Raw genomic sequence first — 12,647 nt, 5'->3', positions numbered from 1 at the left:
AGAGAGTCCTGCCCTGATGACTTTGAATACTTTTTGAACAGATTGTTTTAAATAGTATTTTTCCATCATTTATTTATAATGTGTGAAAGTCTATTACAGACATTTTGCAGACAAAATGTGTTTATGTTCCATGCAACATCCATATAAAAAGTTTCTTTTAGCTCAATATAGTACCTCTAATATGAGAAATGGGAGGGTGTGACAGAGATTTGCAGTAATATTAGTGAGCTGTTGCTGAGTTACAATACTGAAAACACACATCACTTTCCCTGAAAATAAGATGCACACACACATTTAGAATGTGACCAAAGAGCTGAAACTGGATCATAAAATCAAAGCTGTTTCGATCAGGGGCCCCCAAAATCCATTTGGCCCAGGACTCCCAAAATCCTTAAAACGTCCCTGCTGTTTCATCCTCTGGGAGTCACCCTGATGCATATCAGAGGCGGTCCAGCCTTTGAAGCTCATCTCCTTGATGTGTCACTTAACTAGCTTCCCTGGAAAGGAGGAGATGTGACCTCCTTCCTGCCCAGACCGTTGTTCGTGACTCCTGGGAGTGATCACACTGCCTGCCAGAAGATCAGAACCATGTCTTGGCGGCTGCAAGCGCGGGAAGGCCAGACATGCCAGCCAGAGCATAGAGAAGCGGGGGCAACTAGGTGGGCAACCTCTAAGGTAGCCACCTGGGTGCATACCACATTAACCTTGAGACGAGTTTCATGTCAAGGGTGAGAAGGAATGCTGCTCGATACTCAACTCAATGTATTTAGACAGTACCATGATGGAGCTGCCAACCTCAGGTTAGACCGTGTGCCAGCCCATGTTATCATATGGACCGTCTATCACTTATAGTGACATTTAATGGTAAAGAGCACTATAGAGTCATTAAAGCTTCCCTTTACATGTCCACAACTTTGATAAAACGTACCCTGCCTCCTGGGCTTCAGGAGGTCTTCCTTAGGGGTGGCGGAAATATGTCAGTGATAGTGCATTGACTTTGCCACACATGGTGAGGTTAAAGTCGGGTCAAGCGGTTTACACTGCTCCTGCAGTCTGCAATGGCAGGCCTGCTGTCAATAGTTTCTTTGGGTCACTCAGTGTGATACAAACAGTGATGCAAGCCCTGGGGATCCCTTTACCACCCTTGCCCTGGGCATCACTGGTACCATATATCAGGGGCATATAAGGGGGGTGAAGTCCTTGTCAGGTGGGATTGCCAATTTACATATAACACTTTTAGGGAGAGCGTACTGGCACTGGGGCCTGGGCAGCAGGCTCCAGTGTGCTGTCAGAGTCATAGCCATCAGCATTGAAGCAAATAAAGTGGGAGGTGGGGGTGTGACCATAAAAAAGGGCACTTTCCTACATGACACACCCAACCCCAAACGAAAGGTGATGAGCAACTATCCTATACCCTGGTAGTTCACATCATACAAGAGGAAAAATCTGGAAAGGCCATCTGCACTGGCATGGTCAGTCCCTGGTCTTTTTTTCACTGTAAAGTCCATGTAGGGAAATTGACCACCTCAACAGTTTGGGGTTTCCCCTCCCATCTGCATCAGCCACCTGAGAGGCCTGTCGTTGGTTTGAACCTTCAAGTGAGTCCCAAACAAGTATGTTCTCAGGTTCGCCAGGAGCCAAACCACAGCAAAGGCTTCCCTCTCAATGACACTCCACTGCTGCTCTCTAGGAAGGATTTGCCTACTGATATAGGCAGCTGATTGATCCTGACCCTAATCATTTGTTTGTGACAACACTGCCCCAATCCCATGTTCAGAAGCATGTTTTTAGGCAATGAACTCCTTTCGATAGTCAGGTGCCTTCAGGACAGGCGCTGAACACGTAGCCTCTTTAAGGGTGTCAAAGGCCTTTTGGCATCCTGTGGCCCAGATGACCTTCTTAGGCTGCTTGTTGAGGTAATTTCATTGAGTGGGCCACAATGGTTCGATAATCCTTCACAAACCTCATGTTCTACCCAGTCAAGCCATTTGGCACTTACTGGCCTTTATGGTTAGGCCTGCCTGATGCAGGGCCTGTAAAACTTCCTTCAAGCAGGTGATCCTCACAGGCGGAATTGAACCAGCTATATCATCTCGAAATGCTGCACTAAAGTTGTCCAGGCCTGAGAAAACTTGATTCCGCATCCTTTGGAAGGTGGCAGATGCATTTTTTAAATCCAACAGTCATCACTTTAAATTAGAAGTGGCCTTCTGGGGTCGACAGTGCTGACCTCTCCTTTGCTCCCTAGGTCAGTCCAATCTGCCAGTACTCTGATGTTAAAGCAAACATACCCAGCTTGTCAATCAATTAATATGCTCTTGGAATGGGGTGTGCATCTGTTTTAGTGACTGCATTTAAATCCCTGTAATCCACCTACAACCTCATTTCAGGTTTCCAATATTTGGAATGAGGCTTGGGGAGCAGTACCACTGGGCTAGCCCAGGGACTGTCAGAGAGTTCAATCACCCCTAACCTTGCTAACCTCAGTCTTAAGGCAAGCTTTGACTTGGTCTGGAAATCTGTATATCTTGTTTTTAACAGGGAGGCTGTTACCAGTGTCCACATTATGGGTACACCACATTTTTTGACCAGGGGTCAAAGAGACGAGCTCAGCAAACTGGCCTAGGACTTGCCTGCAGTCAGATTGCTGTTGTGCAGCGAGAGTGTCAGACAAAACAACACCCTCAGCTGAGTTATCCACTTTCTTTTCCTAGATTAGATAGGGCCCAGTCAACTTGTCCCGGATGGCCCTGGAAGCCAGAGACTCCAACACCCGCAACAGATGACCTGGTTGATACACAACCAGTGCTGATGTCTGGTCATACCAGTGCTTGATAAGCTCCTCCTGGCTGGCATGTAGCTGCTTATTTGGATTCTTTGCCTTCTTCATATACTCAGCCATACATGAACGCAGGCCCAGTACATAGTCCACTATGTCCTGCTTGGGCTCTTTGAGAGGTTTCTCCTATCCTTCCCTCACTAGACTCCAGGACATCCCATCTCCTTCTGAGTTTTTCAGGGAGGCCCATTATTATGCCTTTCATGGCTTTGTTGAACCTTTTAACCAAAACATTTGTCTGAGGGTGATAGTGGGTGGTAAACTTGTAGCTCACGCCACATTCATCCAATATATGCTTAAGATATGCAGGCATGAACTGTCCCCCTCTATCAGAGACCACCTCCTTAGTAAACCCAACTCTGATGAAGATACCAAGGAGGGCCTTTTCCTCTGTAGGGACAGTGGTAGTCCTGAGAATTGTCTCTGGGTACCTAGTGGCATGGTCCACTACCACTAGAACAAACCTGTTCCCAGGTGCAGTTTGAAGGTCAAAGGGACTAACAATGTCAATCCCTACCCTCTCAAAGGGAGCCACAACCACTGGAAGTGGAATTAAGGCAGCTTTTGGTGGTGAGCCTGTCTTGTTACTGGCTTGACAGATTACACAGGAGTGACGCTTACCAATGCTTGTTGGAATTTTGCATGCCAAGCAGTGATTTATGATTTACTTAAAAACCTAATTCTCCGGGGCCTTCCGGTTGATTCTGATCGTTTTAGTGTCTAAAAATTCATAAAGATGTTTTTATAAATTGGTGTCTGATTTCTTTCATGCTATGTGACTTTCTTATTTCATTGTTTTGGTACTTCTAAATGCTTTTCACTTGTTCCTTAGTTTAAGGCTGAGTGTTCAAAGCCACAGCTAACCAGGGTTGAGTTAAGACGGGCTTCTCCAATGAGTAGCTTGTGAGCTACTAGTAGATCTCCAGCTACCTGTAAGTAGCTCTCCTGTGGCCAGTCCAGTGAATTAGAAGCTTTTGCTTGGTTGAATTTATATATATATATCTAAATACCAAAATTGAAAAGTGTGGATTTGAGACGAACATGTGTGTATTTTCCAAACTCAAAAGTTGCTATTTGAGGAAATAATGGTTTGAATTTCCAGTATATATTTAGCCTGATATTTGAGTGATAAAAATCAACTGTATTGGGGAGAACTATTAATAATAACTTGGTGCACCACTGTGAAACACACAAAAGGAGATTACAGGAAGGTTGGAGACCCCTGAGCCTAGGTTTAACAAGCATGCCTGACTCGACCCAAATTGGTATTGTGAGTTTATTACACAGTGAAGTAGCAAGGCCCCACCATTTAATACACCACTTTCCTCACAAAGATGGACACCATTAGCGCAGGGGCATCGTTATCCCAGGGATAATCACAATTATGTGCCAACAACTTTTTTGCATCAGGCCTTCACTGTGCCAGGAATAACAGTGTAATACTCCTAATATGTCATGATGGTTGTCATTTGTCTAGCAACACGATTAATCCTAGAGAGCCACAGTGAGTCCCAGTATGCCCTCAATGTGTCAAGGATGGCCACCATAAACCATTGTTGTCTGACTTTGGTAATCAGTTCAGCCCTACATTACCCCCAATAGTGCTACTTTAGGATCCATAGCCTTGGATATTTGCAGTATGCTGGCTACGGTGTTGTGCATTCTCTTCTAGTAAGTGGCAATGGGGCATGCCCAGATTATTTGGTAGAATGTTCCCTCAGAGTTGCCAAAGGGTGTGCATTTCGAATTGCGAGATCTCATCATTTTCCACAGCTTTTCCAGGTTGTAATATGTTCAATGGCAATAGTTGAACTGAATCCTTTGTACGTTAGAGGGAATCATGGGCAACTTGGGCACCTTATTGGCCTCCCTCTGTTCAATGTCCTCTCGGACACCCATTTCACCTTCTCAAGCGGATCTCATGCAGCAAAGTGGGTCTGGGATATTAAGTAGGAGGGCCCTGTAGAGGTGTGATATTCCCTTACAGCCCAATTTGTCAAGCACGAGTTTTGCCTCATGAAAGCCAGAGTCCAAGAAGAAGAGGAAAGGCAGGTTCAGTCAGGAGGAGAATGAGATCCTGATCGCGGAGGTGACGGAGCATGAACACCAGCTCTTCGTCAGCTTCAAAGTGTCATTGGGTTAAAAAGAGCTCCTATGGCAGTCCCTAGTGGAAAAGGTGAACTGCATAGCTGAAATCAAGAGGACAATGATAGACTGCAAGAAGCACTGGAATGATGCCTAGCGCAAAACTAAGCAAAACCTGGCAACCAATTGACTGGCAGTATTGCAGACTGGAGGTGGTAGTCCTGCGCCACAGGAGGAGCTCGATCCCTTGGATGAGCAGGTGTCCACAGTTGTCTGTGAGGAGTCTGTGGTTGGAGTGGTGGGACAGGGCAGTGCTGACTATGATCAACTACATCAGGTACAGGGTAAGTACCAACAAGGGACAATGGCGGGAAACACGTAATGTTTTGCAGTTCAGGTATCCATGTCTCAGCACTCCGCTACACTATCTGCAGGTCAAACAGTAGCCACCTGGCTACTCTATCCATTAATATTACATTATTTGAAGTCTCATGTGCATTTTGTTAAAATGCTTGCCTAGTGCAGTCTTGCAAGTGTCATAGCTGGGCTATCCTAACACTGTACAGTGTAAGAGCAGCAATGTGCTGTGTGACTACATGATACAGCGCATTCCTGTAGTAACTGCATGTCCTGGGGCACATATAGCAGATGTACACCAATGCTGGAATCCTTTTACCATAGGTCAATAGGCACCTGTGTAAGCTCTACACAGCTGATTGTGCACCAGTAGAAAAGATAGCACGGGGATGCGTGTACTGTCCTACACACAGTGCAACCCTGCACTTCCCTATTCACAAAGTTTGGGGCAGCGAAATCCTTACTTGTGCTGTGCTGCGCAGCAACACATGTCTATGAATGATGGCCCTCCGTCACACCTGGGCCAATGTACATCAATCAAGGCTAGTAATACAAAGCATACAAATGGTATCTCACAGGAATTACACACCTGAGGGATGGAGAATCTGTGGGCCATGGCTTGCACCTACACCAGGGGATATGGACCTTGTCACTTCAAATCTCATCTAGAGCAAACTAGATGGCACATGCATGCTCAGACTACATATGTAACAGATGTCAGGTCAGGGTCCACCTGAACACCTCTCCTCAACACAGAAATGACTAGGTGTGGGGATGAAAAGGCGCGCAGGGTAAATCCATACATGTTTTGTTGTGTCAACATGCATCCTTTCACAAATACATGCAAGTGCCATATACACTGGAGTATGATCCTTCCCTGTGCACACCCCTGAACTGCAGCAAAAAGTACAGCTGTGCACCAATGCTGGAACCCTTGCACCGTGGCTCAAGGTTGTCTGTGTTGGTGCTTGGCTGTCATCATTGCCAGCGCAGAGAATGCACAATGGGTGCGCACAATCCTTGTGAGTATGGTGCTGCCCGGTGTATGTGCAATGACGCTGGATTGCATAGCTTAAGTGCCTGCTGCGCCATGTGGTGTCAAAACGTGAAAATGCCCCTTAGTATGTCCATCTCACCATTCCCAAAAACACTACCATCTGTGCTGCTGTCTGACACATGTCACCCTGTAACAGCTTGCCATGTCAGCTTGTTGGAGGTAGCTACACATGATGTAACCGGTGTAGGTACTGGATAATCTACATATGATCAGGCTCCCATCACTGTGTGGCACTAAGTCGGCTGCCAGGACCTTATTTGAACCAGCCGAGGGGTCAATGGACACATAAAAGTGTGTGGGATAAATCAAGGAGATAGCAGATGATGAAATGGCATGTGCGCCAGTAATTCCAATTTGACTACTAGGATAGGTCCCATTCGCTCAGACTTGGCACACAGTGGCACTGATCATAATGCTGAGGTCCTAACATGTAAAAGTAATATACAGTGCTATCTGCCATCCACAGCCTAGTGTAACAGCTGCACTATGTATCTATGGAGAACTGAAAGTGTAATGTCTAGCACTTTGTCAACTGCTTAAAACCATGTCAACATGTAGCAGACAGCAGCAATAGCATTTCCCCTTTACATTTTAGAGGATGAATCCTTACCTCCTGGCCAGCACCCTGTACCGATGAGGGTGATGATGGCAACCTACCACCCATCGACCACAGCACCTTACAAGAGCTCCTGGACTCCACTGGGACACCATCTCCCGACACAGGGAGGGTCAGCAGCATGGTGACATCTCCACCTTCCCCGCCTAACAACCAACAGGCACCACCTACAACCACACTCGCACCTGTGGACTTTGAGGCCCCACAGATCACATTCCAATGACCTGCGGTAGGAGTCCAGCGGGAGTTGGCAGATCACGTGCAAGCGGGGATGGAGACCCTAGCATGAGTCTGTGGGTGCCTCAGTCTCAATAGGGACAACTCTACTGCCTTCAGAGGCACCTACTCTCTGCTCCATTGCCTCCAGCAGTCCCTGGCTGACATCACTGGTGTCATGAGACAGAGGCATCAACAACTGCCCTGCCAAAGTGGCACCAGCGATGTGGCCAAAGAGCTGGGGGCTATAACAAAACATCTTGGAGACCATGGAGCGGAAGCAGGACTCCCATATGGCTGCCATGGCTGCCTACCACTGCAACATTGTTGCTGTGTTGCAAAGCCTGCAGATCCTCCATGCTGTATTGATGTCTCGTGTTGGCACAGATGAATACTGCTGCGGGCACAGCACCCACATCTTCCGTCCCCGATGTGTGTGTGTGCCTCTCTCACCTGCCACATCTACAATACCTCCCTCATGGGAGACACCTCACACAACAGAGGAGAAAGATGTGGACGGTACATTTTTCCAAGGAAGAAGTCTGCGGCAGCATTCATCTGTGTTATATGTCCAGTTTCGCATTAGTCCTGTGCTGACCAACACACCAGGGAACATCTGCTGTCAATTTCCTCGTTTTCACGTTGCCCTGTTCATCTTGAAAATTTGTGGGCTGACAATGTGGCCTAACCTCCCTAATGACACTGCGGTCATCCTCCTGACTGATGCATTCCTAATTCTCAACATTTCCCATGACATGTTCCCCTCAAGGACTCTGTCTGGACATCCACTAGCTCTATGTAAATAAATAAAGGCCCCCCTGAAAAAGATTCCGGTCTCAAGGGCAGGGAACTCTAGAACAATGCAATGAAAAACCCTTTGATTACCTGTAGATATTTATAGAATTGCAAAATAAAGTCCATGTATAAACAAACAATTTGTGGTATTAAAGGTTATTTTTTATTTTATTTTGTAGATAAATAGCCAAATATTTTTTGACTTATTATTGTCTCATGGGACAAACAAATGATTGCAAAGTTAATCCCATATAGGGTATAAGTAAATTAAATATGTTTATTAACAATAAAAAAGGAAGAAAAAACAGCACATGAAATAACAGACCAAGTCACAACAATGCCATAAAGCTGAAATCAACTTTAGAACAAAAATGACAAATGCTCATAACTACAGAATAAATACACATAGTACATAACCAATCACATACAAACACATAATATATCATATAATACACATTAAATATCAAAATATATATACAAGCTAAAATTGTGATATATAATGACTCTAAGGTTCTTTTTTTCAATAATTGCAACTCATCTGTTGCATAATACATCAAGCACTATAAACACTCTTTTACACAGGTTTTGGCGTATACCCAAACCTTCTTCAGGAGAGCCACACATGAAGATGTTATGAGAGTAAACCACAGAACATTGACTACAGAGAGTTGACATCTCTATATCTATATGTCCGGCATATTAGGATGGAATGACAAACTTGAAATCATTTAGTGGTCCCTGAAAACTCACCAAGGAGTTCAGAAAAATTCCCGCTGATCATGCTGAGATCTATGGGTATCTATATTCAAAGCTCCTTCAGTATTTAAGGCGAAACCACTGTAATGTTTTCCTTTTCTTTTTTTCTTTTAGTCCTTCTGTGCCGGCATAGCTCAAATCACGGCTACCATACATGAAACCAGGGTGGCCCAATACACACATCTGACCGGCCTCTTCTCAGACTAAAGATATTCTCTTGCTGAAACGGAACCTCCAAAATCGAGGAATAGTAAGCTCTAAACATTCTTTTGTGTTGTAATCCTGTGAACAGTACCTGTGAGGACAATCCAAAATTGCACATGTAAATAAATGCACCAAAACGTCCTAGCTGTGTGTTGTCTGTCTCTATGAGTCAGGACAAGTGTAACCATTGGCTAATCAGTGTGGCCACTACATCAACCAGACATTGATCACTTATGTGACTACAAAATGAGCACTCTGTCATCATGCCTCGATAAAAGCCACGTCCCCTTGTCAACAATGTCTGCATTTAAGATCATGTGAATTAATGAACAGTATGACAGATCCCTGTCCACAGATCAGAAACCCACTCACACATGTTGCCAGACACTGCAAGCTAAGACTAGTGCGTCCGCCCCCCTTCCTCTTCTCACTATACATTGACAGGTTAGGGGAGGTACTTGCTACATCAACTAAAGATCTACCACAAATAGGAAGGCGTCCTGTTCCGGCCCTCCTCTATGTTGATGATGCTTTTTTATGGCTCACACACCCCTAGCTTTACAGTCTCTGCTGTCTAACTTCTCACAATATATGAAAGATCTTGGCCTCCTGATCAACATAGCAAAAACATTTATCATGAAATGTGGCAGGACAAGCAATAAATGTAGAGACATAAGAATTGATGACATTTCCATCGGCTTCACCGATACATTCTCTTACCTGGGAGTTTTATTTGACGGAGATGGTTTGTGGAATACAGATATTGCCAACAGGAAGTTACTATTTAGTAAATCCTGTATGGCCCTCAAGTGTTTTGCAAAACGCCTGGGCACAAATCCCCCGAGGTAATGATGAAAATGTATAAACCAAGTGCCGAACTATAGCTACATATTGGGCAGAATTGTAGGGGTACAGAAATTGTACAGTCTTGCAAACAGTGGAAAACGACTATTTTAGATACTTACTCGACACTCCTAAAAGCACATCAACCTATGTTACTCACCGGAACTGGGGGCTCAACACATCACATACTTGATAAAGCTGCAACCAATACTCATTTGGCACAAAATTTGGACCTCGGTGTATACAGTACTCAATCAAGCAATCATTGGGGACTGTTTAAAACTTAGTTTGCATACAAGAATTTTATGGTTTGCGTATGTACGTTTGTTTCATGATATGGGCTGCCGCGAGTATTTTGAAAGACCAGATACCCTTTGCACCAGAAAAAAAGCCCTGAAAGAGAAAGGGTTGATGCATTTAGAGAACCTTGGAAGGACACTTGAAGCACCTTTACCGAGTGTATTAAAGAACCAATTGAATATAACTACTTTTAATATGCAACCCTATCTCAAATCAGTTTTGCATGGTAGACACAGATTTGTTTTAACTCGCCTAAGACTTGATATTTTCCATCGACTAGTCAGTTTTCCAAAAATGAACGATTGGGCAGAAAATCTGACTCCTTGTCCTTATGACAAACTGCTGTCCCAGGATACTATGCATGTTGTCCTTTTCTGCAAATTATACACTCGTTTACGGAAAAGATACATTCTACCAATATTAAAACAGCATAGTTTTACCCAATGTTGCCCTGAATACGTATACCTGCAAACACTACCTAATTTAGAAATATATTGTAGACTGGGGTCTTTTTCATGGTCAGTCTTTTATACTAGAAAGAATATGGTTTTAACATCCTGATTGGGCTAAATTATACAGCATTAATTACTCAAATGTTCTAGAAACATTAAAATGAACACCTGCCGGAATTAAGAGATGCGTAATGTAATAACTCTTTAGCCGCATTTTTAATTTGGTTTTAATTTTAGGATATAGGCACTTATTTTGACTATGTCTGTTAATTTTGTCTGTTGGATGAGTACTGTATAATGTAGCTTTTATGGATGTTTGTTTTTATGCATTTGAATAAAGATAAACATTGACATTGACTGGTGCAAGTATGCAACTTCAGCTGAGCACAATAGATCACTACCTATATGTTTCAAACTAGCAGATGGAATGAAAAAATACAGGTAACTATTTCCAAACCTCTCTATCGTATGCTAAAGACCTAGAAATCCTACAGTTCCTTATAGTATCTAAACTTAGCACTACCTTCACTTAGCTTAACTTAGCTTAGCTTAACCTACACACTTAGCACAACATTTTAAGCATTAACCCTCCACCCCCCTTAAGTCACATTGTAACACAGGACAACATACACTATATCTAAACATTAACTACCTAAACTAACTACACATGTAACCTAAACAAATATATATTTTTGGTACATTTTTTAGAATTTTGTTGTTGTTGCATAAAACACATATCAACCCCCCACCCACTTACCAACCCAACGTAAACCTATACAACCACACCCTAAAAAAACTATTCACACCATCGTAATACTATACTAACACTACTCTAAACTAACCTATCTTATCATATCAACTACATTTAAAACATGGCTGCCTCTCAAGCAGGCTGAAATAGATGGAGGTGACAATGGTGTGTCCTAACGTTAGCACTGTCCTACAGCCTGCTTGATTCCCTGTAGCAGGGACAGGGCCTGGTCCATCTCGTTTTCTAATACTGTCATGTGCAATTTACATTTCAGACACTTCTTTGCGCATGTCCCCCTCAAACTTCGACGGTCCTCCTCTGGGCTGTCGTGTGGGTGCCATTGCCTGTGAGGATCCACTCCCAGATATGCTGGGCGCTGCAGCCTGTGGTGATCCCGCAATCGTTTGGCGAGTGCTAGCCAAACTTCCTATGCTGATGGTTGGTGGGGCCCTGGGGAACAAAGTCCACTACCCCAGGGCCCTTTCGGTCTGGTACCGATGCTTCATGGCCCTATACAATTCTGCAACTCGCTTGTTGTGCTGGGAGCACACCTTACACGTTTGGGAATTGTGCAGTTCCTCTGGGGTCATGTTGTCTGTGGAAAGAAGTTTACATCATATGTCAGTCATAGGCTGACTAGGTACAGATAACTACATCTTGAACTCTCATATTTTACATTATGGCTAAGTCAATTGCCCCAACGTACACCTTGCTGCTTTCATTGACTACACATATACGTACACCTAGCATATCAGATGTAGATGGGACTAATTCCGAAGGTGGTACATTTGATAGACTGTGCAATACCAACACCATAGGCAGAAGCAATTATGACCATCTCCATAGAGGGTATGTTTGGAAACATACATGTTTCAGTATTAATGGAATGGTACATATTTTCACACTGACGATGTATCGGTGTACCTTGGGCATCCTGCAATTGCCATTATGCCATAGGCATTTAACATGATCAGATGTGTCATGTCTTGGCAGCACATTTATTGCAATACAACGTGTTGGATAAGGAACTGTTTCTGGGCACATTTCTACATATAAAGATAACTTTGTAAGCATGAATGTAACAATGGATGTAGGAAGTGTACACCACATCATACAGTTCAGAAAGAACAATTGATGGACAGAATGTTGGACAATGTCAAACATTCACCCCAGTACAGAGATCTGGGCCTAAATCCATCATTTCGTTGCTCCCTATGTTATTCCAGTTTAAACCTAGCCATATGCAAATCACTCTTGACCCTGCTTCCTATGAGAGCAGTCCAGCCGGAACTTCCAGGCCAGGTGCTCCCTGGACCAGAAAAAAAGCATCCTGCGACCGGTTTTGGGGTTTCACCCCTCATCAGCCAGGCTAGCTT

The 12,647-nt window shown here is 44.0% G+C and overlaps 2 long non-coding RNA genes across 2 annotated transcripts in view; one reads left to right on the top strand and one right to left on the bottom strand.

The window, feature by feature from the left end:
* LOC146867958 (uncharacterized) overlaps positions 1-12,647 on the top strand; it is a 312,366-nt gene that overhangs the window by 194,907 nt on the left and 104,812 nt on the right. The gene's annotated exons all lie outside the window — the stretch shown is intronic.
* Positions 11,330-12,647, bottom strand: part of LOC146867960 (uncharacterized) — an 84,442-nt gene continuing 83,124 nt past the window's right edge. Inside the window, exon 4 of the long non-coding RNA XR_014962397.1 lies at positions 11,330-11,866. This is a non-coding gene — a long non-coding RNA (uncharacterized LOC146867960). The remainder of the gene's footprint in view (positions 11,867-12,647) is intronic.

The sequence above is a fragment of the Triturus cristatus genome, chromosome 1_2 (genome assembly GCF_964204655.1).
Source record: "Triturus cristatus chromosome 1_2, aTriCri1.1, whole genome shotgun sequence".
In the NCBI taxonomy this organism is placed as follows: domain Eukaryota; kingdom Metazoa; phylum Chordata; class Amphibia; order Caudata; family Salamandridae; genus Triturus; species Triturus cristatus.
This window is presented reverse-complemented; position numbering and strand designations above follow the sequence as displayed.